Source organism: Pteropus medius, unplaced genomic scaffold (genome assembly GCF_902729225.1).
Source record: "Pteropus medius unplaced genomic scaffold, Ma_sr-lr_union100, whole genome shotgun sequence".
Classification (NCBI taxonomy): domain Eukaryota; kingdom Metazoa; phylum Chordata; class Mammalia; order Chiroptera; family Pteropodidae; genus Pteropus; species Pteropus medius.
In genome coordinates this window covers 6,809,891-6,836,757 of record NW_024355990.1, presented here as the reverse complement: position 1 = coordinate 6,836,757, position 26,867 = coordinate 6,809,891, and the positions used below count along the sequence as shown (strand labels likewise).

General features: G+C 54.4%; 2 long non-coding RNA genes across 4 annotated transcripts; one reads left to right on the top strand and one right to left on the bottom strand.

Moving 5' to 3' along the window:
* Positions 1-30: 30 nt before the first annotated feature.
* On the bottom strand, positions 31-26,325 carry LOC120600310 (uncharacterized). Its single transcript, XR_005652174.1, has 4 exons — positions 24,340-26,325; positions 21,880-23,120; positions 19,930-19,996; positions 31-1,300 (listed from the first exon to the last, which is right to left on the bottom strand). It is a non-coding gene; the product is annotated as an uncharacterized LOC120600310 (long non-coding RNA).
* Positions 13,475-20,282, top strand: LOC120600311 (uncharacterized). Of its 3 annotated transcripts, none has more exons than XR_005652176.1 (4): positions 13,475-16,895; positions 17,480-17,525; positions 17,798-18,010; positions 18,151-20,282. It is a non-coding gene; the product is annotated as an uncharacterized LOC120600311 (long non-coding RNA). The 3 variants fall into 3 exon arrangements; XR_005652177.1 differs by having other exon boundaries at positions 17,798-18,642; positions 18,827-20,282; XR_005652175.1 differs by having other exon boundaries at positions 17,798-20,282.
* Positions 26,326-26,867: the final 542 nt, after the last annotated feature.

Here is a 26,867-nt window from a genome sequence, read left to right as displayed (position 1 = left end):
ACAAACACCATCTACAACGCAGGGAAATAATTATATATAGATATAGAAATTTAATTCTTTTTACAAAGGCAAGTCATCCATTCGCTCTGGAAATTGAAAACACAAACATTTTTTGGCTCCGCCTTTGGGTTGGATCATGATCATTATCTGGGACAGGTTTCCAGCCAGGTGTGTGGCAGCTACAGGGTGAATGAAACAAACAGGACTTGTGTCTCGAGGGACCCAATCTGTTGTCAGGGGTGTGTGTGTGTGTGTGTGTGTGTGTGTGTGTGTGTGTGATCAGCACACACTGGAGGATGAGGGTCCTCAATAAAGGCCGCCAACTCTGGTAGTTGGAGAGTTGACAAGGAAGCCCCGAGTTCTGGTGTGGACCCCAAGTCCTCCTGAGAGGAGCCGGTCTCCACGGCTGACCATGCATCTGTGTCAGCAGCGGACAGGTGGAATGACAAACGGTGTTCATCTTCTGCCCCTCCAGACGTACACCCGCGTGTGATCCCAAATGAGACACTGGACCGTGAGGACACCAGCCTTCACGATCCAGCTCCCCTGCTGAAGTCCCCGCCAATGTCTCTGATGGCCTGAAGAACTTCTGCACCGATGTGCATCGATCTGGAACCTGGAACCTGTGTGGCCAGACCCCACGTAAATGAGAAGGACTGCTCCTCCCAAGCACGCATAGCCAAAACACACACACACACACACACACACACACACACACACACACACACTTCTTTAGAAGGAGCAGGAACAGAAATCAAGAGCCCATTTGGCCTAAGTGTAGTTAACTATTCACTCTGTATCCGGCCGGAAGATAATGGAGCAAACAAGGGCTGCTGGGTCCAAAGGCGGAGCGGACGTGGAGGTGGGGGACGCGGAAAGGGTGTGGGAGAAAGCCCCTGGCTTCCGGGGCTGTGGGGGGAGAGGGGAGTCTTCACAGCGGGCAGCCTCAGAGGAAACATTTTCCACCACAAGAGAAAACAAGGTCTGAGGTACAGATGTCTTCTCCGACTGCAGGTCACTCCAGTGATGCATCTCCCAGCCCACGTAGGTTGAGATGTAGACCATCCCTCGGTGCGAAGGCCTTTGCTTTCTCCTTAAACGTCTTCTCAAATCCAGAACCTTCTTTATTCTCCAAATAAGAGTTCTTGATCAAATCTAGAGCTTCTGCCTCTTAAGAGATGGTCCCGTCTTAGCCAGGTGCTTCAGGTGGGAGCCCTGGGGGAATATATTGGCTCCCCAAAGTGTCCTGGTGGAGGGTGTGAGTGAGAAAGGGAACTTTGCTACGTTCTCCTCTCTAGGCCTGTGGATCAAAAAACAATAAAAGAGTGAGATTCTGGCTTCTGCTCATCCAATAGGTGTCTTTCAACAATGACCATCACTTTATCGTCTTTGGTCCATAATGTTCTAGCTACTGAAAAGAACACACACTCCTCTAAAAGCAGGATTTTAGTTAAGGACCAAAAAAAAAACCAAAACGCATCTCAAGACTCCCTGTATACCGAATCATCGCCAGGAGCCCTTCACACAAATCTCACCCACAGCTAATCTTTCCAAAATATCACTGAAGAGAGCCAGCCCAGAGGAAATGAAAATTTCTGTTTTTCAGCATGTCACTGTTACATCTGTGAGATGTGGGGCAGGGGGCACGGAGGTGTCAGATCACCCACTTCACAGAGGGAAAAACTGAGGCCCCGCGGCACCAATGTTCTCAGTATGGGATGACCAGGGTCTGGCCCCGAGTCCTGACGCTTGCTTCCCTCTGCTGTCATGGGTCCCTTAGCAATGAATTCGAAACTTACCCAGAGTGGATGGGGCCCCTCAGAGGAACCGGACCCCACGGTTTCACGCATTTCTCTTTCCCTAACGCTGATGACAAATAGATGAAGACGGACCTGGACGTGTCCTTCTACCTCACGTCCCACCATCCTGGCATAACCCCCATTCCTGAGTGACAAATACCTTTAGGCCACTGAATGCCCTCAGAGGGATGCCCTCATTTTAAAATTGATGAGGCCCAGCAAGGGGCCTCGGCACAGGTCGACTTAATCCAGGCTTCATGAGCGAGGTCGCTTTCTGGGTCTCTGATTCCAGTGATGACAATCAACCCACGAGGTATGACGTGGACGGCTGCAAACCTGCACGATCACCAGTACCCTACGGGGTTAGATGCCGCGGATACAGACGTAAACCAGACGGGCAAACTCGGCCCCCAGGCCTCCACAAGCGGGCAGTGCTGACCAAGCAGGATGCCAGAAGGACAGCGCTATCGGAGGGAAATACACCGAGGGTTTTGGGGGGCCAACGAGACCTGCGAGGGACGTGGCCCAGCCTGGTGCGAGGCTGCTCTTCTCCCTGTGGGCTTTGGCTAACTCCTGGCTGGGATGTGTGCGGCTGCCATGACACCCAGACAGGAGGGTGCTACTTGTCAGAGATGCGAGGGTGTCACAACAAGGCCCCGGGGGAGACTGAGTGGGGAGATGGCTCTAGACAGTCAGTCCTCTCTGCAGGGAGGGAGTCTGCATGTTAGCGTCACCCACCCCCAAAACCAGCCAGCGTGCCTCCGCAGAGGCGCTTTGGCACCCCAGGTGGCTCTCTGATTGGTGGCCAAGAGGGAAATCATAAGTCTTCGCCTGGGTCTTGCCCAGGCGCTGCCTGGGCCCGCCGGACACTCTTTCTCATTTGGACCCGAAAACACCCCGAACGCCCCAAAGTTCTGCTAAACTTTCTCTGGCTTCTCTTCCCCTCCTGAACGGCAGCCCTCTGTGCTGGCTCAGACAGGGCCCGGAGAAGCCTTTCCCCAGGGGACGCACACAGCTAGCAAATTAATTGGCAGCCCCCCCCCACCCCACCCCCGGGTGAATCACACAAGGACTTCCTTCTTGTTGCCCAGCAACCGCATGCACTTGGCAGTGGGACATTAAACACACAGGGGAATGTTGGGAGGCAATTGCAAAATAAAATAAAAAGCAAAACATACAACACCCCAGACTCATCCCAGCATGGCCGACCCAGCCAAGGGGGGCGGGGGTGAAGACAAGGGCCTCGGCACAGGGAAGGAAAATGAGGTTAGGACGGAACCGGCCTGAGCAGAGCCCAACACTCCCTCCCTCCCCCCTTCAAATTCTTCTAGGTGTAGCATTTGTATTTGGCCAAAGGCGCGCCTCTATTAGCCTAGGGAAAGGCAATAGGGGGCACGAGGATTAGCCGGCACCTAGAGATTTGAAAGATTAGCTAGAAACACGCAGCCCAGAAGGTTTATGCGCTTTGCTGCAGGGACTAAAGTATCTGCTGTTTATGCTTCTCCATCGCAGACCAATCCCCAGGTCAAGTCACTCGGCCACCTCTGGGGCAGGATCCCCTTCCCCCAATGCTTTTCCCCTCGAATGTTTTTCGTGCCTGTTGCTATGACCACCGCGAGCTGATTAGACAAGTCTCCCAACACATGCCTTGCCCTGCAGACCCTGCCTCTGGCCTCTTTGAAAACTCCCGGGACAGAAGTGAGATGCGCGTTACGTTCTATGTTTGGAAGAAAAGCTGGGGACGAAGAAAGGAAGAACAGTAGCGAGGGGCTCCCTGTGGTAGGCTGAATATTAGCCCCCAAAGATAGCCACCTCCTCATCCCTGCTACCTGGAATGGTACCTGGCATGTGAATACATGAAGGCTCTTGAGATGCAGAGATGACCCTGTTTTTTTCTGGGTGGGTCTCAAATGTAATCCCAAGAGTGCTTATAAGAGGGAGATCTGACCCAGGAGAGGTAGTAAGAGACATGATCACGGAACTGAGATACTGGAGTAGTTCAAGGAAGGGATCTGGAGGCCAGGAGAGCAGGTGGCTTCCGGAAGCTGGGAAAGGCCAGCAAGTGGATTCTTCCCTAGAGCTTCCACCAGGAATGGCTTTGCAGATACCTTGGCTTTAACCCAGTGACACTGGCCTCCAGAATGAGAAGAGAATAAATGGGTGCTGCTTTCAGCCATTTAAATCTGTGGTAACTTTACAGCAGCACCAGGAAACTAATCCTAGTCATTCAGGGCACACCCCGTCTCAAGGTAATGTGTCAACACGGGTACAGGTAGCAATGGAAGGGAGCTGATCAGAAGGGGCGGGCTTAGAAAGGTCTGACACATAACCTACGGGCTCAGAAGGAAAAGTCAGCTCTCTGAGACCAACTGAGGCGAGAAGCAGCCCAGGCTTTGCAACGGCTCTCAAATTAACACCGTTGGTGACTGTAACTTGGCCCGGTGGCTTAATCTTTGAGAGCCTTCCGTTCTTCATTGGCAAAATAGAGATAATATTATTACCTGTCTTGCAAAGCGTTTAGGATTAAATGAGATGCCACATGAAAAAAAAAAAAGCACATGGCACATGGCAGATGCCAAATAAATGACAAATCTTAGGAGGATTAAGGCATGTGCCTATGGGCAGAAGCTGTGAGTTGCCTATTCCTTTTGTTCTCCCCTTTCAATTTAGAAATATAACTCTGATTTTTGGCTGGCACATTGTGGCCCAGAATAAAAAGACTACGTTTCCCAGCCTCCCTTGCAGCTAGCTATGGCCACGGGGCTAAGATCTGGCAGAAGAGATGTAGGCAAAGAGAAGAAGCCTCCTTCTGGGGAGGCTGTTCAAAAGGTGCTGAAAGAAGCCCGATTGTTACCTGTCTGTCTTTACTACTTTCTGCTTTCAATGAGGACGTGATGGCTGGTGCTCCAGCAGCTACTTTGGACTATGAGGGAGCCATGCACTAAGATGCTCTAACAAGAAGATAGAAGCCTGGGTCCTTATTAACTCCAGAACTGCCACATGAGCCTTGGATGGCCCTTCTCTGGATTTCTGTTATGTGAGAGAGAATACTTTTGTGTCTTAGTCATTAAGTCACTGTTGGTTTAGTGTTTTCTAATAACCATAATGGATACGAGGTCTCACAGATCTAGGAAAACAGGATTCCGAATAAATCTAGAGTAGCCCTAGACCGACAGCTTTAGGAGCTGGGAACTTCTTAGAAAGGCGAATTCTCGGGCCCCACCCCAGACTCACTGAATCAAACCCCGGGAGTGGGGACCAGCAATCTGTGTTTTCACAAGTCTTCCAGGGGATCCTGGGACACACTCCCAGTGTGAGAATCACCATGCTAGAGCAAGCTTTCTCCACTCTTGCCCTGGTGACATTTGAGGTTGGATCATTTTTTTTTTTTTATGGGGCTTGCTATCTTATGCATTGTGAGACATTTAGCAGCATCCTTGACCTCTACCCACTAGATGCCAGTAGTACCCCCCGCCCCGCAGTGTGACCATGAAAGAGGTCTCAGACATTGGCATATGTCTACGGTGGGGGTAGGAGGACGCCAAGATCGCGCCCGGTTAAGAAACACTGTCTCCGATGAGTGGTTTGTTCTTGACCTTGGCGGCATATAACGATCACTTGGGAAGCTTTACGAAATTCCAAAACGTAGGCCTCGCCCCAACCTGGTTAACTCAGAATCTACTACGGCAGCACAAGGCAGCAGTTAAAACCTTCCCGATGATTCCCAATGTGCACACCGCAGCAGAGACAGCTCTGAGCCGGGGAAGGTGGTAACACACCTGAATCTTGACTCTGGGAAAGATACAAGAGTCTCCCAAGCAGAAACCGTAACGAGCATGACTCGGGCAGGCCTGGGAATGAACGCCGAGCTGCTGGATGGGGTGACTAGATGGGCCGGAATTCCTGGTGGCTGTGTCACCTTATTTCCCGTCGGAACAGGGTGGACACCTTTCAGTGTCTCCCATGAATAACCACACAAAGCCTCAGTTTCCTCCCCTAATAAACAGAGCTCACAAGGAGCCAGCTCCCACGAGGCGCTATAAACATGAGCTCATTCAACAAAAAGAACTGTCTTAATAAAGTCAGCGATACGGCAGTGGGCCCTATTTAGAAAAGGGAGCATACCTTCTCCTTCCAACCGGTAAACTCCCCAAGGCATTGAAACCAAAATCCTCCCACAAGGATGGACTCTGTGTGAGGAGATATTTCCCATATGTTTAATGCAGCCTGAAAATTAGCTTGGCTAAGGGGTCCATAACTGGGCTGAAGCAGAAAGGAAAGAAAGAATTAAATGAGGAACCAGCAACACTGGAGAAAATGGGAGAGAGCTGAACAGGTTGATGCTCTGGCTCCCGGAAAAGAAAGACGAAGCCGTGTGTAAATTCTCTCTCCTGCTGGGAGCGTCTCTTCCCTTCATTATTTCATTCCCAGCCTGCCCTGCGGAAGTGCTGAGCCCAGCTTTTCCTTGTTTCTTTTGGCCCAAATCAGTAAGTCCAGGATGTCATTGGAGGAGGCAGGGAGAGGCGAAGAAGAGGAAGACAGGGGGCCTGGAAGAGGGACGAGAGACGAACCTGTGGGGCCCCGAATGTCAGAGAAACAGTCTTCGCAGCACCAGGAGGAACGGGCCTCTCGGCCCCGACCTCTTTCAGCCCCACCTGGCTAGCCTCGACGGGAAGATGAGGAACAGGCGTGAGTCTGTAACCCATGCAGAAAAAGCCAGCGGCCAGTGGGTCTCTAAGAGGCTAAGGCAGTGGGAAGGGGCCTACCAGCAGAGGTTCTGCCTTCGGTTCTGTCCTTCCATGTAAGGCAGCGGATTGGAACAAGGCAAAAGAAATCCTGTTGCTCTTGACCAGTGTTACCCAAGAGGCAAGGGACTCGGGTCCCTTTTCTGTCCCTGGGGACTTTTGTTCCTGTGCAAGTTAGTCTGAAGAACGGAGGACTTCGCTGCTGGCATTGGCCATTCTCAAGGCTCCCACCTTCCTTTCCAACACGACTGCCCTTCCCCGCGGTCAGAACATATCTCCCACTCGACCGAAACCCCTGGGTTCCCTCCAGCCTGTAAACCTCGTGCGTAAGTGTCCTGACTCGTTGCAAATGTGTTAAAAAATAAACCTTAAAAAGCTTCCAGATGTTGTTCTGTTTGCACGGCGTTTTTCTCTCTGCTCCTGTGTCCAGCGGCCAGTGCATGATGTCCAGCATCCCGATGGCCCAGAAGAAAGAGGAGGTGGCCGAGAGGGTACCGCCTGGGGTGAGCGGGGAGGACTGCGCTCGCCCATTGGTCCGTCAACTCTCCCCCTGCAGAGGTGCGACCTTATTCGTCCCGTTCATCCTTCCACCACCACCCACACCTCGCTTCTTCCACTCCTGTAGGTGAGGCACACACGGCATCCCTGGAGTTGATTCCATGGAAAGCAGAAAACCTCCAAAGACTGCCAGAGAGCAAGTCTGAGATGCCCAGAGGACAAGCCTTCAGGCTGTGTCTCCGAGCACCCACCTCATCGCTCCCTTAAATTTCTTATACCGACTGCCTCTGCCACATAGAGTCAAGGACGAAATGACGCAGAGCACCCCTTCTACGTAAGATGTTAAATCGCCACTTGCAGGGACATCTTGGGAGCTGGACCAGCCAGAACAGGGGTGCGGAGATCATGATTTGTCAAGCCCTACCGCCCCCCATGTCCCCCACCCCCACCCCGGGGCTCGTGGCCTCTGATCCACAGAAAGGTAACTGCCAACGGGCAGCCTTGTGCACACACAGCCACACACACACCCTTCCCAACATGCACACACCTGAGGGTCCAGGATTCTTTGCACAAGGTGACGCCTGTTCCTTTGATGCCAGCCGGATGTGTTCCCATTGGGTGAAAACCAGACCTCAATAAAACCCGGCATTATCAAGGGGCCGGTGGTTTGCGATTGCGCTGGCCTGTTATCTCCAAGGGCCTGGGTGGGGCCGCTTTGTGGTTCTCCACTGAAAAGCATTAACTTTCAGGTGGATCAAAGACCCTTCCGCATCAGGGACCTGGATCCCGTTTTTATCCACAGCAGTGGAGTGTTCCTAAAGATGGACTTTAAAGATAATGGGGACCCCAGTCCCAGACTTCCTCTGTCCTCTATCGCGTGACATGTCCCTCAGGAGCCACCTAACGGCCAGTCGCAAGGCCCTTCTCTTTCTCTAGATGACCTATTTAACACTGGAAACGAGGGACTTGCCCGAGAGAGGGGACAGAGAGACGCCTGGAGACCAGGCAGGAGCTCTGCTCCCATCTGTGCATCACGCCAGGGAGGAGGGTTCCCGAGAGGAAGGCGTTTACTTCACTCTTTCTTCAGGAGGCGTCAACTGACAGGTCCGCCACCCCTAGTCCCTAAAGCCCCTTGTCTACGGCCCACTGTCTACCCAGATGTTCGAGGGCCAGTACTCGGCCTGCGTGAGGACACAGGGGAACCTCTGAGGTGTCTGGATCTAGAGGGCTGAGAAGGACCGTCTATCCATGTGGGAGAGAAAGAGCATGGGCCGCCAAGGGTCGGGGGTGCTGGCAGCCTCCGAGGCCACCCGGAAGTTTCTCGGCCCCGCTTGGGTCTGACACCAGTCCGCTGGAGGCGTGCTACAGCAACCAGGTTTTCTTCTTTGTGTTCAGAGCACCTAGCTTAGTGTCTGGCCCTGAAGAGGCTCGGCAATGAATGAATGAATGAATGAACGAACGAACGAACGAACGAATGAACGAACGAACGAACCAACGAACAGGTGAATCACTAGCCACAGAGGCCAGTTACCTCACAAGTGTGGGAGGGACGTGGGACACTCACTCCTACCAACGGAAAACACTTCGGCTCACACATGTCCCTGGGGACACCTTAGCTTAACGATACAGAGTCAGACCGAGGCCGGGCGAGCTGCCCGGGGCCTCTCTCAGGCCATCCCGACTCTGTCGTCCACCCTGACACGCTAAAGGCTGGATGAGCAGGTGTCATTCTGGCTGTAGCTCCCTGTGGCACGGTCTCCAGTAAACAAGTGCAGGCATTCCCCGGGGAAGGAAGGACAACTTGTCACTGCCCCGCCACAGACCGCACCCAGGAGGGGCGAAAAACTCCCATCTTCCTTCGCTCTGCCTTTCCTTTTTCTAATCGCCAGCATTGTTCCTAACATTTGGATTAACCCTCACCTCGCTCGGTTCCTTCCGTGCTCCCTCGACCGCCCCTAACACGACTGAGAGCTCCAGGCGTGGGGGAGGGGGGAGGCGATGGAGCCCTGGTCGGTTGCGAGCAGGTGCCGACGCCCGCTCCGGAAGGAGCTCCAGCGTGAACGGGCAGCTGCGCTGCTGTCAGAACTGGGGTGACGCTCCAGAGTCCGGCAGAGCCTGGGGGAGCCGGCTCCAGAGTCCGGCAGAGCCCGGGAGGACCGGCTCCAGAGTCCGGCAGAGCCCAGGGGAACCGGCTCCCCAGCTCTGCCACTGCGTCGCAGCTTCAACGCCAACGTCTTTACGCTGCCGCTCGCATCCTCCCAACGGCGCCCTCTCCTCTGTAAACCCCTAGTTCACCCGCCTCTATGTCACTCTCCTTAGAGACACCACATCTTGAAGAGCCAGAGAAGGGCCAACTTAACGAGAAAGGATGCTTACGGGGGCTCTGTCTGGTCTGTCTGGCCCCGGCCTCTGCACAGCCTGGACGGCACGTGGCACGGGTGCCCAGGTGACGAGGGAAGCCGGACCTCAGCACCCTCTGGTCACCATGAGGCCACACTGTTCCTCAAGGCCGCAGCTGGGCGCGGAGGCCCTGGGAGGTCAGGCGGCGAGTTTACGGGGCAGGCCACCCACACCGCACATCAGGACGGCTGGCCTGTTCCCGGGGCCAGCGGGGCTCTGGCCCTTGGCCCTGACTCGGAATGCTCCACCATATGGCCTCCCTCGGGAGGATGAGAGGAGGAAAAGAAGTAAGCCCGGGACAAGAAAGAGCCACGCCTCCCTCTGGATGCCCAGGGACCCTTCCGGGCGTGGGGGAGGGGCGGCTAGCACCGTCCCAGCAGGTGTCCGTCAGTGAAATGGGCGACTCCATAGCAATGAGATCTGAGATCGAGTCTCCCTCTCTGCAGCCCCCACGTGCTTCCTGGGTTTGATCTGCACTTCAAAAACCCTGAACCCTGGGTTACTCACACTTTTCTAATTAAAGACCCAAACTGGATTTTCATGTTTGCAGAGGGAGCTTTGACCAAGAGTGTAGGCAGGGAGCAAAACAGGAAGAGAAGGGCCTCTGCTGTTCGCCTCCCGCCCTCCCCCGCCTTCCCTCTGAAAGTACACAGTTGGGGTGGGGGGGGGCGGGTTGTGTGTTGCAAACAAAATCTTGGCAGCCTTGGCCTCCGAGTCCCCTGGAGCCTGCTTGTGTTCTGTTGAAAGCTTGTCTCTTTTCTTTGGTCCCACAGCCACCAACCCCAGTCCAGGTCGGTCCCGGCAGGAGTGGGGTGGGGGTGGAGGGGAGCTGGGTGAGTCTCTGGGAAAAGAGAAGAAAGCGGCAAAGAACAGATTCTCTGGCACAGCTGCCAAGACGAGAGCCCCAAAGAATGCCTGGGCGTGCTGGGGCTTGCCGGAAACCAGAGCCCTGGCTGGCAGAAGGAGGGTGGACAGTGGAGCCAGAATTCAAAGGGGCAGTAGAAGGAGGGGCCTCGGGGCCTCGGGGGAGGAGAGAGGGAGGTTTCAGTGAATCATATAAATTAAAGACAGAAAGGATATCATGCCACCTTCATTTCCTTCCTCTCCTAATGGGAATTATCTCATTAGCCCCGAGCTTCCGAGAGGGCTAACTTTAAATGATTCCTAGGACGGAGATTTCAATCCACAGGCCCCCATCAGACCTGACCCGGGAGGGGCTCTTAAAGGGACAATAGCAAAAAGACGCCGGTGCAACCTACTTAACACCGAATACTTTCTCCAGGAGTAAGCATTCGCCCCGCTCCTCCACTTCCAGTTAGAGGAATTTACTGGGAGAAAATACTCCCGGATACGGTGACAGGCTTTACAATGGCACCCCCATCCCCCCAAAAAGAAGACAGTCACAACGTAAATGTCGCCTGACGTGGCAAAAAGGATGTGCGTGGCAGACAGAATTAAGTTAAGGATCTTAACATGGGGAGGTCACCTTGAATTATCTAGATGGGCCCCAAACGCAATCGCATGTGTCCTTACAAGAGGGAGGAACAGGGAGGGGGGACACAGGCAGAAGAACGAAATGGGACCACAGAAGTAGAGACCAGAGCGATGCAGCCATGAGCCAGGGAATGCTGGCGGCTTCCGGAAGCTGCGGGAGGCCGGGAACGATTCTCCCCCGGAGCCTCTGGAAGGAACCAGCCCTTTCGGGGCAAAAGGCAAGTTGCAGTTCAGACTTCTGGTCTCCAGAACCAGCTGAGAATCAGCCTGTGCTATTTTAAATCGAGTTGGTGGTAACCTGTCACAGCAGCCTGGGAAACTAGTACAGACCTGAACAAGGTTTCTGTTGATAAGGATTGTCATCAGAGCCTTATTTCACAGCAGAAGAAGAAAACATTAGAAAAATTCAAAGAACTGCAAAAAAAAAATAACTATGTCATCGTCCTATAACGAAATACTAAACAACCATGAAAACACTAAGAAGTTATTTAATAATAAAGGATTAATATCTCATAACTGAGTATGGATCTTCAATATTTTCCTTGCCTTTTTACAAAGTTTTCTAATGACACGCATCTGGTAATTATTTCTGTCATCATATAAGTCACGTATTTATTGGCGGGGTGGTGTGAGGGTTAAGGATTGTTTGATACCTTTCTAGAAATAGAGAAGCAGGAACTGGGGACAATTTTTAGTGAAGACACAGATCAAACAGAGAATCCAGGGTTGGCAGCTTCCTGGGCCCCAAAGACGTCACGTTTCCTGGCAAAAGGGCCGGCATCACTCTGACCTCTGCCTGCATCTTCATTTCGCATTCTCTGTGTCTGTTCCCCCTTTTCTTCTCTTATAAGCACTTGTCATTGGGTCCTAATGACATCTGCAAAGATCCTTTTCCTAAATAAGGCCCCATCCTGAGGTTGTAGGTAGACATGGATTCAGGCGGGGCGGGGCAGGGCACTAGAATTCAATCCACTGAAGATGCCTCTATTTTTTTTTCCCTCCAAGTCTCAGCGAGGTCACAAGGTCTTCCTTGATTGTTCCAGGTCTCAGAGGTCAATCCCTCTTGGAAGCATCCAGAGGCAGAGGAAGTCTCCTTAAATGAATGAACCTCCCGACAATTAGAGTTGCAGACGTTGGAATGGGTGGCCTTAGGAGAGATCAGCTTCTCCGTGGTTGAAAGGTTCAGGTGGGAAACACCTATCTGGAAAGACCAGGTAGGATGTGGACTTAGGTGGCCCCAAAGAGCCTGGCCTGACGAGAGCAAGGACTGCACCCGATCCACAGAGCGCAGGGCTGGGCTTAGAAAGGCACTAAGGAGACGAGATGCTTCCTGCCCCATCGGGGATGCTCCATGAAATCCCAGCATGCCTCCTTCCGACGAGCGCATGGAACGCTACAGAGCAAAATAAACTAGGGATCAGACAATTCGGATATTCAGCGACAGTCTGTCGAAAATCTCCTTGGTTTACGGCTCCATGGGGTGCAATCTGACACTCCCATGTGCCTCTCTCTTTGATGGCAAGGTGACAAACCAGGACAGATCACATGGCAGGCGACACCTAAATCAGCACCCCGATGATTGTGTGTACTGAGAAAGGGGTCTGGCGCCACCAGAGTGTCTACAGGGGCAGTTGGGGGGTCCCTTGGGAAAACCCTAGAGACAAGGGCCTGGGATCTATCTTTGCTCCTGCCCGGTCCACAAGGAAAGGGAGAGAAGGCAGAGGAGCCATCCTGTGCAGCAGCCCGGGCGGGCTGGCTGTTCGTGCTGGAGCCCAGACAAAGCACACCCACTAGGCAGTGATTTATCAGCTGTGGGAGGCCCCAGAAGCTCTTAAGCCACAGGTGGGTGCCCGTAAAGCCACCCTCCGGGAGGAGCACAGACCCCGGGCCCCGCTTTGCCGCTAATCACCATAAGCACCCCGGTGCCTCAACCCCGACCTGGGTGGCCCTCACCACTCCCAAAGCTTTGTCACGTGCTCAGTGATCTCAGCTGGCCCCACACCAACCCTGTCAAGGAAGCAGGACAGGTGTTGTCATTATTCCCACTTTACAGATGGGGAAACTGCCGGGGTGGTTCGATGACTTGCTCGGGGCCACCCAGGGAGCACACGTCCCAGTTGCCAGTCCGGTTGCTCCTTCTATGGACCAGGCAGGCAAAGGGCATCCGACCATCCCCTCTATACTGCCCGAGGACTTCAGGGCTTTGCAGGGGCAGCAACGAGCCCCGGGGGCTGGCTCTTCCCTCTGGACGCTGGGCTTCCGCTGCACTCCGGGAGGCTGCCTCGCCGGGACCCCCACCTCTTCCCGTTCGGCCAGCCTTCACTTCCCGCCCGACGGTGGGTGGGAGGGCATGGACTGGGCAGGGGCAGGCACGGCTTGTGGCCAAGCTGGGCTTTCCCCCAGACGCGGTGAAGCGTGCTTTTTGAGATCCAGGAGGAAAAGTTGCCCCTTGTGTACTTTTCCAGTCATGGGGAAAGAAGAAGAGAGAGCAGAGTTCTTCTGATGTGAACGCCGAGCTCAAGCCCCAGCCTTCCCGCCCCGCCCCGCCCCGCGGAGGTGCTCAGAGCTGGGCCCCTGTTTCGCTAAGCAGCTGGGTGACCGCTAGGGCAGCAGGGAGCAGGAACACTGCCCTCCTCAGGAGTTAATGACCCTCAGGTCAGGGATGTCTGTGGGAGGTGGCGGAGTCCCCTTCTGGTGGGACCCCTGGACCTGGAGGTACTCACTGCAGGTCTGAGTGAGCCCCAGAACCCAGAGCTCTCTGCAGGTGGCACCCGCAGGGCAGGGCGGACAGGGCCAGCCCCGTCCACGGCCCACGCCCGGAACGCCCAGATTCGGGCTGACTTTTCAGCTCCGGCGTCCCCTTCCTCCTCCATGTGGAATCCAAACCTCGAGGGACACTCTGGGAGACACTGGACCACTGAGGCCCCCGTGGGCTCCGCTGCATTCGGGGTTAGGCCGGAGAGCGGCCATGAGAAGGGGGCAGGTCGTGCGCGAGCCGCCTCCGGCGATCCAGGCCAGCGTCCGGTTCCCATGACACTCTTACTGGCAGCGTTAATAACTAACCACGTCCCAGACAGGTGCTGGCGGCCCGGCCTCAGGAGTTCTCGTTCAGGGCTGAGAGTGAGTCACTTCCCTTTCACAGTTCGCTCGCAGACTGAGTCACCGGGCGACCCTTTCACACGGGCTCTCGAACTCTGTCAAGCAGCATTCCTGTCATCCCTTCGACCACCTGTTCTCCAGGTCCTCCGGGTCGGCTGGACCCTGTGGCGCTGACCTCAGGGTTGGGACCCAACAGCAGCCCGTGACCTGGCCTCCGCCCCTCCCCCCTTTCCCCTCCCTCGCTGGGACAGTGCCTCACTGTCCCGAGAGGAATCTGGAGCGATGTCTGAGGGGACGGGGGCTAGGTCTGTGTCACCTTTGACCTTTACCTTAAACGGGGCTCTCACACCTTCCCAAGACCCCGTTTGGACACCAAGAAGACTAGAAGTGGAAAGTTCCAGAACCGACGAGCCAAAGGACACAACTGTGAAGTCAGCTTCCCCACTCTAGGGCAGGACAGAGGCCGGAGGTGGCTGTACACGACGTCCCACGGCTGCCAGCACGCGTCCCGTGTCAGCTGGGAGGCAGGACCGGCCACCGAGGCCGGGACGCTGGCACCAGGCTCCTGCGTTGGCTCTGGAGTGCAGATCTCAGGACGAATCGCTCAAGTGGACATTAAATTAATCCCATCTGGGAAAAGCAGCTCGGGCACCTCTTTGGAGAACCCTTCCTTCCTCACTCTCTTATGGTCTTGTTTATAATATTTTGTTCTTTTAAGAGAGAGATGAAGAAAGACAAAACATGAAAACAAAATAAAAAATCAGGAGAAAAAAATTCACTGAAAGGGTTCGGGGATTTACTTATTATTATTATTATTATTTTTTAATCTCAGAAAGTCCCTCTTGCTACCTGGTTTCTAAAACAGACGATAAACACAGATGACGTCAGGTCGGATGACACTGGCTGTCTCAGCGCCAGGGGCTCCCAGCAGGTGTGAGGTTGACGGGCTGAGGAAGGGTGACACTACTTCTATCCTCGGAAGATGAGAACCGAGGAGGAACAATGACGGCAGAGGCTGGGCGCGGGGCGTGGCGGGACATCTGGCGCCCTGCCAGCCCGGGGCCCTGCAGGTGAACCCCGCTTGCTTGTCTAGATGGGATGACACGGAGCCCCAGCCTCACCAGCTCTGTTCATCCCCCCGTCTCTGGGGCATCTCACTGCACGTCGGGACTCGGAAAAGCCGGGGCTTCGGCTGCATTAGCTCCACGGAGCCCCCCGGACTTTCCAAACTGAGTTTTGAGATCTGCTGGCAGCGGCAGCGGCAGTGGCTCTGGCTGGATCCCTGCAGGGCACAGGGGCCTTTCCCGGCCACACACGTCTCGCACATCGCGTCTGAGAAGGCGGCCAGCCAAGCTGTGTCGATAACACTGAGGGTACAGATGCCAGGAGGGAGAGACACCACCCCTGGTGGCTGGCTCGAGAGACCAAGTGAGTCACGACGCCTGACCAGTGACCATGATGTCCCAGGGTGAAGTGGGAGGCCTGGGGACGGAGCCTGCTGCACAGACACAAGCCACGGTGACTCACATTTGGACCCGAGGGGAAGTTCCGTCTGTGAGTCCTCTGAATAGCTCTGCTCCCGTCCCCTGGGTGAGGTCATCCCCACTGCCGCTCAGAACTGGGACTCGCTTCTTTCTCCCACAACCTCGGCTGGCTTTTCGCTCTCAATTATGGTTATGGCAGAAGCCATCGTTTTAGCCGCAGCACCTCTGCCCACCCGCCGCACACATGACGGATGGATCTGAGCGAATGAGTGTGTCCTCCCTGGGAGTCAGATTTTTCCTCTGTAAAAATAGTTCTTCCTCCTGATGATCTCACGCCTTTGGGAGCCTGTGGGGCTACGACGGCCCTCTGAAAGGAAGTCAGCGGAATCAGAGCGAGCCAGTAACCCCGCGACAGGACTGGCTACGACCACTGCTAGGGAGACGCAGCCGGGCGGCCACCATCTCGCACCACACCCCTGGGCCAGCGGTCTGGAAGTAAAAGAGCACGAGGCGCTGGGCAGGAGACTGTCCCCAGCAGGGTCAGTGTCCAGAAGCCTGGCGGAGTCATCCAGAAGGACACTCAGGTCGACTCCGCCCTGCCGCCTGGCATTCCCTTTCCCCAAGCAGCTCCCACGGAGCGTGTTTCCAAATCGTCGGCAGGTGGGAAGGAGTCCCGGCCACCAGATGCGTGAGTGACAGAGAAGTCCCCCAAAGACGGGCACCGAGGGCTTCCTTAGGGGCCCTGTTTTCAGCACACTTGCAATCACGGGACATTTGCTAGCCGCCACCAAGACCAGGTTGCCGTGGCAGTCATCTAAGAAAGACGCTGTCTCCGATATGAGCACAGGAACACCCTTACCTGCGTCACCTGGACGGCCACTGCGACCGCAGGACAGGACAGACAACAGAGGAGTAATGACATTCCTGCAACTGTCGGCCTTGCATTCTCGGGGGGAACGGGAAGACGAGCGGAAGGCAAGGAGTCTGCAAGGAATCAAGGAGGACCACCCCCCAAAGGGCACAGAGGGACCACACGGCATGACCTCGAGAGGCATTAGCCACTCCGCGGTGTGATGATGTCATCGACGTGTGTCCTTGAAGAGCGACCAGAAAGGCGGGGATTTCTGGTCTCTGTCCTCTCGTACTTTCCCCCATTCCCTTTATTCTTCCTCTTTCACGTCTATTCTTTGCCGCTGAGCCTGCGGCCTGCCCGTGCGACCACTAGTGGCTTTGCAGGCAGGAAGGAGAGGACACCGACCCTCATGTTAAGCCATGGTCCCCGTGCAAGAGGCTCTCCTAGGTGAGGCGGTCACAGCGGTTGAGATTCGGCCCTCAAGAAGTTTCATCACGATGGTCAGCTCGTTGCCACCATAAAGGTCGTTCTCTTGCCTTCTGTACGCGAGTGGACGGGAAAGGGGCAGACGCCTTCAGCGCGCCCTCCCCCTCAGCCGCTCTGCCTCTCGGCTTCCACAGCAACCCCTAGCAAGTCAGACCACAGCAAGCTTTGCTCAGAATCCTGCTGTCCAGTTCCCTCGGCAGGAAAGCCTGCCCCCTCCGCCCTCACCAGCTCTCCCCGGGCTGGGCCTCATCCCCGGGTGCTCAGCTCCCCCAGTTAGCTCCGACCTCACCAGTACTCACTCTTGTCCTCAGACACACGCCAGGGTCTCTCCTGCCTCGGCCGACAGGTAGCCGCTCCCTCCGCAGAAAGTTCTCCCCCCAAACATTCGAGGTGCTTGCTCACCTCCTTCCAGCCTGAGCTCGATGTCATCTTCTCGATGAGGCATCCGCCCCATGTGACGCTGCCACCTGCCCACCACTCCCTGCCCAGCACCCCTGAGCTGCCTTGCCCGGCCCTGTTTTTACTTTTTCCCACAATGCTATCACCTTCTTATGTACTGGATACTTCGCTTATTCACCATTGTTTATCGTCTACCTTCTCCCATCCACCTCCATCCCCAAGGCAAGAGCAGGATCGTGTTCTCTGCCCGGAACAGTCCTGGCACATGGTAGGCACCCGATGACTATCTGTCAGACGGATGGATGAACGAATGAATGAATGAATGAACGAACGAACAAATGAGGGTGCCCCAGCCATTCAGAGGAGCACAGGGTCACCTGAGCGGGGTGGGGGAGAGCAGGCTGGGTGAGGCAGAGGGCGCTGTTTTCTGGTCGTGTTCTGAAGGGCAGTGCCCACGAGGTGCCTGGACACCCCCTCGGAGTCACTCGTGAACTCGCTCCTCCCCCCCCCGCCCCCACCCCACTTCCCTCCCCCCCACAGCCTGCCAGTCACCTGGACCCAGACAGCAGCGTGAGAATGATTTCGGCGACTGACTCCGCTTTCCAGGCCCATCCTCCCACCAGGTAATCCACACCACTGTCTGCGCACCGAGTCTGCACAGGACCCTAAGATGAGCAGCCCCATTCCCAGCCACGCCCACTCCCAAGGCCCCGGCCGCCGAGGCAAAATCTCCACTGCGGTGAAGTCCTGCAGGTGAGATGATGTGTTAGGTGAAGGCACAGCCGGCCCCAGGGGCCCCGTGGTGGGGGATGGGTGGGGGGTGAGTGGTGACCTGGGCGGAGGGTGCGCTGAGCACAGAGGCAGGGTGGGCTGGGTTCCGGTGTTGGCGGCAGGGTGCAAAGCGAGGGAGCTGGGCCGAAAGGATTTGGATCGGAGTGGGACGTGGCGGCCGACGAGACCGAGAGCCCCGTGAGATGCAGCCCCTGACACGACAGAAATGACGGGTTCGTGTTCTGTCAGCCGAGAGTCACGTGACGAATGCCGAGTTTCAGCAAGAGGCTTAGGAGAAACCCCTACAGGATCACTTTGGGGAAGACAGACTGACGTTCCACAGGCTGGCGTCCCTAGTGGGGATCCCAGCTTATGCTCCCCAAGTCAAGACCAGGGTGGACGAGAGAAGAGAAGGTCCGATCAGAAAACGCGGTGGGGTAACTGTCAGGACGCCATGTCCTGGTGGCACGAACCCCACCGGCCACCTTCCTTCTCACTGATCCACGTGGAATAAGACCAACGAGGAGGCAAAGCAACAGACCGGGCAGCCACGATGACCCGGATGTTCTCGCTTGTGCTATCCCATTTCACTCACCATCTTCCAGAAGAGGAAGGTAAGGCTTAGTGATGTACCCCACGTCACATCCAGCCCAAGAAGGAAAAAACAAAAACAAAACACACGACATCGATCGTGTGCTGAGCAGGCCCCAGGCGCGGTGCTGGGCACTGAGCCCTGTGAGTTCTCTCCCTCTGAGTCACGACACAGCAGGGGTCATCTTCATTGTCCCCATTTTACAGATACAGACACCTAAGTCTGGAGCAGTCAAGGTCACCGGCCTGCGGTCACAAAGCGAAGAAACAGTGCACGTGGGATTTGAATCCGGGCCTCCTGGGTCCATGCTCTTTGCCGTCACACAAGACGAATGGTGGCACATTTGCAACATATCCTGCCCGGTTCTAAGCCCTGCTTTGCGTCACGCAGCACGCCCCATGCCAGGCTCCAGAGGAGAAACAGAGATGGACGCTTTGCTGCCTCTAATCAAACATGCCCACGTCCTGAGCTGCCAGCTACCTCGGCTGTCCCAATGGATGAGCACGACTGAGATTTACAGCCAGAAGTGCAACTGCCATGGACAGGACCGTAGGGTCTAGACAGCTGTGGGCAAATTCAGCCCTTGCAGCCAGGGAGTGGCCCCGTGGCCACATCCTGCTTTATTAGGACCAGACTTCAGTGGGCAGTGTTCCAGACAGCCCTATGATCCCGTTTAATCCCGCAGTCGGTCTCTGAAGATTCTGAAGGTCAGCAGGTGCAATCTATAGGTTCCTCTGGCCCCTGGACCTGCGAGCTTTGAGCCACCGACCTGGCGGCTCTCCCCGCATGCTGGCGGCAAGACCTCCCTGCCCTGCTTTGGACCCTACGTGAAAAGAGTAGGTGGCAGGAGCAGATGCATGTTGCACCGGGCAGCTGGACCAACGCACGGTCACTCAGAGCAGAAAGAGAACACAGCGCCGGTGCGGGCTCTGGCTTTGAACCCTGGCTCCCTCGCTAACTAACTGCACGACCCTGGGCAAATGACTGAGTCTCGGTTTCCTCATCTGTAGATTGCGGGTAACAGGACGGACCTGCTAGGGGTGTGAGAGGTGAGCAAGTTCATGTAAGTTAAAGCCGTGAGAACACGGCCTGGCCTGGATCGATGGCAATGGCTCTTAGTACTTATTAACCTGTGTCTCCGGTGGCTAATGGCGAGGCTCCTGCCTCCGCTCTCTGCTCTGGGCTGGCACGTAGGTGTGTTAGGGGATGCTGGGGCAGGAGGACAGGCTGCAGAAAGAACAGGACCCCAAAGCAAGAAGGGCAGGCAGAGGAGTGGCTGCATTAAGGTTCCCTTGTGGCTTCCACTCACCTTCTTTTTTGTCCTTTCTTGGTTCGAAGCACTGACACCCAGGTTGGCCACAAACTTCTGATTTCACCTGGAAAAAAGAAGGGAGAGTTACATCAGGAGACAGAATAATGAAACTCATCTTCCAACTTAAAACATAGAGGGAGGGGGGTCTCTCAATGTCAGACTGCCTCCCAAGGATGCAGGGGTTTAATAGCTGTTTATTCTTCAACATAGAATAAAACTACACGAATTCAGAATAAAGGGAGAAATCCATGTCCTATGTCAGCCACGGACATGGCAAACTGAAGAATCCTTTCAAAGAAATGTAGGTTGTCACCATAATAAACTCGACCTAGAATAAACTAAGACATGAATAGATAGTATTTTTTTTTCAAGTTATAAGAAAACAAATTCACGATGGACCTTTATAGCAACATCATCTATTGCCACGATTCCGTGGTCCATTTTTATTGGGTCTTTCACTCGAAGGCAACTTTTATACTATTTCTGAAGTTCTTCTATGTTCTGACCTTATGATAGGTCTGAATTCATTAAATGGGACAACACATGAGGAAGATCCAGCTCGGCGCCTGGCGCCTACCGTGCGCTCAATAAATATTAGCCATATTTTCATTAATTTTACTCCTTCGTGGGCTTCTGGAGAGGAAGGCCATTCCCCACCATCCACATCAATCCTGAGCGAATGTGCACAGGATATTTTAGCTGTCCCTGCTAAAATATTTCATCTTTAAATCCGACCTCTGTTCAACCGAATTCAGACACCAGGAAGAGTAGTATTTCAAAAGGCGTTTAAAGATAATAGCCCCATTCTAAGCTTCCCCATCATTAGGCTCAAAGAAATCACTCTAGACCCTTAGGTTGGCAAACGAAAACACAGAGAAGAAAGAAAAAGGGGAAAAATAATACCATCAGATTTGAAACAGAAAACTTGTAACCTTCACTCACAAGAGGAAGGATTGTTTGGGTGGCGTTTTGTCCTCCTGCGGGGCACACATACATCATTTCGGGGCCTGGATCGCCCCAGCGGTTTCTAGAGTGACTGAGGACGGGGGCCGGGCTAGCGCTCTGCAGCCACCCCATCGACCCATGCCGGCCACCAGCTTGAGGCCCTGTGCGCCCACGCCAGCTCCAGCTCCCCCAATCCTTGGGGACACACATTTGCTGCGCCCGGCTTCCTCTACGACGCCCGCGAACTTATCCCGGGACCAACCTCGAATGCAATATAGGGCTCTTGACGACAGGGCGAAGCCCTCAACGATTTTAGCTCCCATGAACCACGTGACACTTGGGACCTAACTAGATAACTTGCAAATGCTAGAAAATTCATTGAGAAAACCACCAGACACCCTCCGGTTCCAACTCCAGCACCGGAATGGATTCACGTTCCTGTTATTACTGTTTACAAAGCCACCCCTCCCCACCGCCACTCCCTCACCCCCTCCAACCCGCATTCAGCTTATTAGGTGGGAAGCATCCGATAGACTCATTCAAGCTGAAAAGGCCAGAGGAATGGAAACCGTTGCAGCCTCACCCTTCTAGGGGAGATAATGAAATTTAACACAAGTACATTTACACGGACCCTGCCCCCTGCCCCGTGGCGTTTCAATCCGGCCAATTCGTAGTGGACACGGCTCGGGTCGGGGAGGGGAAGGGGAGACTGGAGGGCATCTTCTTTAAATCCTACGGTGGGGGGTGGGTTGCAGGGAAGATGAGGAGGGGAGAGAGGGTTCTTACAGCTGAGGTCCCCGGTCCCCAGACTTGGCTACTCAGTGAAATCCCTTCCCCCTCCCCCGGGAGCTGGAAAATCGCACTGAAGCTGGGTCCTACCCCCAGCGGCTCTGACTGGCACAAAGTCAGGTCTGGGCACTGGGTTTTAAAAATGTTTTCTAAGTTCCCTGAGTAAGTCTATTACGCAGCCCGGTTTGAGGGTCATCTGGAGACGGTACTCACATTCCAGTTCAGTGGTCTGAGGTGGCAGCCTGAGGTTCTGCTTTCCTGACAGGCTCCTGGGAGGACCCAACGCCGGTGGCCCATAGAGCCACTCTGAGTAGCAAGGCCTTAGAAGGGATCCCCACAAACACCCTCCTTATGCTCCCTCCCCAGAAACCTCAGGCTAAGTGACTCCCCCACCACACACACACACACTGTCCCAAGGCTTTCTCCCCCTGGGGCAGAAACCACCATTCCTCCAGAAGGCCCAGGCGACCCGCCCAGCCGACTTGGGAATGTCAGATGGGTGAGGAAGACATTCCTTGACTTGGGAATGTCAGATGGGTGAGAGACACATTCCTCGCATCCCAGGAGACAGCTGCCCCTCCCCACCTCTCCTCCGACCCAGTTCTAGGCAATCCAATCCCTAGAACCACTGTGCTAAACAGAGCGGTCAGTGTCCGCTCTGTTCCTAAAAACAAGCAGGGCTCTCTGTCCCTTTGCTTCTCGTGCTGGCATGGCCGGCGAGGGCAGGTGGAAGACGCTGGGCCCCCCCGGGTGCCTGGGTGGACCCTGGGTCCTGCCCCGCTCTGCTCCGGCCCTCTGGCTTCGCCATCCCCCACGTGGAGCCATGTCGTGGCTGCACCCACACGTCCTGCTGCCGTGGCTAGACACCCAGCTCCCACTCGCTGCCTGCCGTTCCCGTCCTCAGTGTGGACAGTGGTGGGACAGGGAGCGGACGGCAGTCCCGCAGAAGGAGGCCAGCAGCAGCACGCCACGCCTGTCACCAAACCTCTGAGGGAAGCCAGACACTGCAACTGGCTGCCCACAGCCTGTCCCCAAAGGTCCCTCCCTTCCTCCCACCAGTCCTTCCAGACATCTCCGGGGATGCCTTGAGCCAAACACCACCTAGTGGTTCTCGGCCCAACCACCTCCAACCAAGATGGAAGAGTCTGCTCTTCCTGGAGACTTCTGACTAAGGAGCAAAATGCCCGGAAGTTGAGGCCACCAGAAGACACTAACCTGGAACACGCCCCACGCCGACCTGCTGCCTTCCCCGAAAAGTGCGCCAGCCACGCTGTGAGCCACACTGACAACACGAGGCCACACGCCGCAGGAGGAGACCAAAGAAAAGTAGGGTACGATAGGGGATTTCAAGACTTACAAGGCAAGAGTCCCCCACGATCAGAGGGGAGAGACTTCTACAGAACAGGCCGAGTAGTGGTCAGGTTGCCAAACTCCTGGATCTCACTTCCGGGAACCTACCGAAGGCCGACACACCTGATGAGCACAGGAGGCAGTGCCCAGAACCCACCATACTTTTAAGGGCCTATGAGAATGTTCTAATTTCTTTTCTAATCGGAAGGAATAAAATGACCATATACGCGCCTATATGACCATGCACCGCGCCGGGGTTATATTCACCCTTACACCACTGCAGTCAGAAGATACGATTTTTAGTCTGTTTTCCTTTTTATGGAGGAAGGGGCTCACGAAGACCGATGTGCCTAAGATCACGAGCACGATAATTCGTCCCTGAACTTGCCTGCTTCCTTCCAATCTCTGAACTTGCCAGCCTTTATTCAGACCCTTTGTTGCATGCCCCGCGACCCCACCCCACAGGCGGCTCTTTCTCAAAGACCCCCACCCCCAGCCCAAAGACCTCCCACCACAAATGCCTCCCATGGGTTCACCCTTTCACCCCAGCTCTGTGAAAAGCGTCTCTGTTCTGTCCAGGTGTGCTGGGCCCGATTCTGAATAGGCAGCCCGTCCAGCAGCTACCACCCCCGCATGTGTGGGAGGCTCCCTGTCAGACTGGGCAGAGCAGACCTCTGAAGGCCAAACACACACACTCAGCCCCCTGCAGCATAAACACGGAACACACATCACACCCAGGCCTGTAAAAGATAATTATACAATCTGATCTGGCAAATTAGAGCCATAGAACTGTCTAATTCATACAATGAATTCGAGGGTTGGATCAGCGGGAAAAATTAACCTGGATCTTTATTGGGATTTGCCCCCAGGTCAGCATTAGGGTTGATTTATCTTTTTTATTTTCTTGCTGAGGGAGGGTTGCCTTCTCTGCTGCCCGCCCTTCCCCCTCCTCACCTCATCCCGGTTTGGCGTCTAGACAAACAAGCCACCTGATGGTCTTTCCCACAAACTACCCCACTCCAGGTAACATTACATAAAGTACCAACTAGGAGAGATGATGGACAGATAGATGATAGATAGATAGAGTCTTCAAAAAGGAAAAGTTAGGGCGTCCCAAACCCGAATCAAGGGCTTTATTCATTGGCACTAACTCAATACAAAAAACCTGACAAGCCCAGATGGCAAATTTATCTCCTTATGATTCTGACCCAACTCTGAAATGTTTACTTGGAGAACACTCACATACACACATTTCTCTAAACACATTTCTCTCTCTCTCTCTCTCTACCCCCAGGAGTCTTTCAAGACAACAATGCTATTTACAGGAATCAGTGCCCAGCTCCTTAGCTCATTAAACAGCCAGATCAGCACAGAGTGGTTAGCACAATGCCAGGACAAGTTGACACCAAGCGAGGATCATCTTGCATCTAACCAAAACAAGCACCAGCACAGGGCAAGCTTTCTCCAGTCTTTCCTTCTGCCCCTTTCTGGACGTTTCCCCTGGGGAAGACAGGTCCCCACCCAGACTCCTAAGTCAGCCCTGCAAATGAGCACACGCCCAGGGCCTGAAAGGCCAAGCCCTGGCCAACTGCAGAGGAATTTAGCACCGAGCCCTTAGCAGTCTATGCAAATGAAGGTCCGCCTGAGAACCGAAGCTGTGAGATAAGCAGAGGCCTAGGCAGCTTTCCCAACGTTAATGCCAGTGTGAGGCACCCAGGAAATTTAAAACCTCTTGCTCTCCCTGAGAATGACCTGGCCTCAAGAAAAAGTGTACACTGTTCATGCCATTCTGGCCTTACGTGCACGTTCACTCTTGAATCAAAACGGCGTGGGAGCCAAACCCCGCTTCGGATGAGGACTTATCGTATATGGACAACCTCACCTCGAACGTCAACGTAGGGGTGAGTATATGTGCGTGTTTAGGTCTTCAAAGACAATGACTTGATGGGAAAATAAACCGGTTCTAACAACAGCCTTGGACTTGACACTTTGGAAACGTGGTTTTCTTGTGCCTGGTCCATTGGGATTCTAGTGACCTGGTGAAGAGTGGAGGACGGGGATGCTGGAACGTGCACTTACTGTCAGCTGGATTGCAGTCTTTGCAGAGACTTCTAGCCAGGTCTCAGACTCTGATTCCAAAACAGCTGAGACAAGCATACACTTTTTTGGAAGGAGCTAAGCACCCACTCAGGTCAACGGCACTGAGGAGTCTCAGAAGAAAAGTGTCCCCTTCCTGAACAGTGACTACAGTGACAAGAGCTTCATTCTTAACTACCCATTCTATCCATTCCGGGGGTGGGCAATGGGCACAGGAGACAGAGAAGAGAATGCCAAGTAACCAGTAAAAATGGTGCAGAGGGTTGACACGGGAGTGACGATTCCGAGCGTACTGGGAGGTGATCAGAACCACGGCACGCACGTGGATTCGAGAGTCCAAGAGTCCAAGACGAAACTCCCAACTTGACCTCGGACTATCCATTTTCTCACCCGAAAAATGGGGACAGCAGTAGTGACTATTCCTTGCCACTAGTAAGCCTTCCACAACTGTTAGCTGCTGTCATGATTGTTATTTCTATTTAAGGGCTATGCTCATCTCTATTTCACAGGCTGGTTACTGGTACTAAATTAAACCATGCGTTTGACAGTGTAGTATATTTCCTGGCCTGCAGTAATTAATCAATGAGTGTTAGCTATTGCTATTATTGTAAATATACATATGGATACATTACAGAATTGCATAGGTTCTCAAAACAAACCTAGACGGAGAAAGCAAAAGGTTATTTAAAAATAATCATCTCTGGGCAGTAAGTTCATGGGTGATTTGTTTTCTCGCTGTGGCATGACTAAAGCGAACAGGCATTGTTTGGTGAAGGGGGGGAAATGCCTTGGTGTTTAAAATCTAATAAAAATAAAATGGACATTCATTGTCTTGACCTCGAAATGAAACTATAAATGCAATGAAAAAGAAGTCAAAACAGAAGTGGCGAGATTGTGAAATCAGAAACAGCTTGTAAAACGGGGATAAAGAGCTGCAAGCCTGACCCAGAGTTGGGGTTGGAGGTGAGATCCTGCAAGGGTGCGCTTGGGACCCCCCTGCGTGACCCGAGGGACACTGGGAGAGAGACACGCCCAGGAGGCAGGTGCCGCCGGCTGAATCAGAGGCAGCCGTAGGTCTCACTGACTGGAAGGCAGCATTTCCCACCGGAGGGTTCAGTCAATATTGGCTTGAACCATGAACTTGACCGAGAACCCTAACCCGGCTGACATGACGCAGGCCGCAGGGTTGAGCAGACCTGCTCTGTGGCATTTTCCAAATACCTGTGCCATTGCAGACAGCTGGCTCTGATGACATTCACGTTTCGGTTCAGGACCTGTGGTCCAGAGCACGTCTCGGAGCCTGTTACGCAACCCCAGGCTGGGGTAAGGGGGCCAGACTCCACCGCCACAGCCGCAGAGGCCATGCCAGGAACAGGCGCCTGCTGCTCCGTGCACACGTGGAACAGAAAGAGAGGGTTCGAGCCTGAGAACCAGGACCCCGGCCGAGCGCCTGGGTCTCAGCGGCTGCCCCCCGCCCTTCTCAGTTCCTCTTCTTCCTCCTGGGTTCAGCACAGAGAGGGACCCCGAGGCTCAGTCCTCAGCCCAGCCAAGGTCCCGTCCTCTCCCCACATTCTTGAGGATCCCTCGAATCTCTTGCCCCTGTCCTTTGTCCTAAGCCCCCGTGTGCCAGCTGCCTACAGGGCAGGATGATCACTGATTCCCAAAAAACTTCAAATTTCCCAAGTCCACATGGAACTCATTCTATGCCCCTCAACAAGGCTCCCCTCGGAAGCCCCCCACGTAAGCGAAACCAA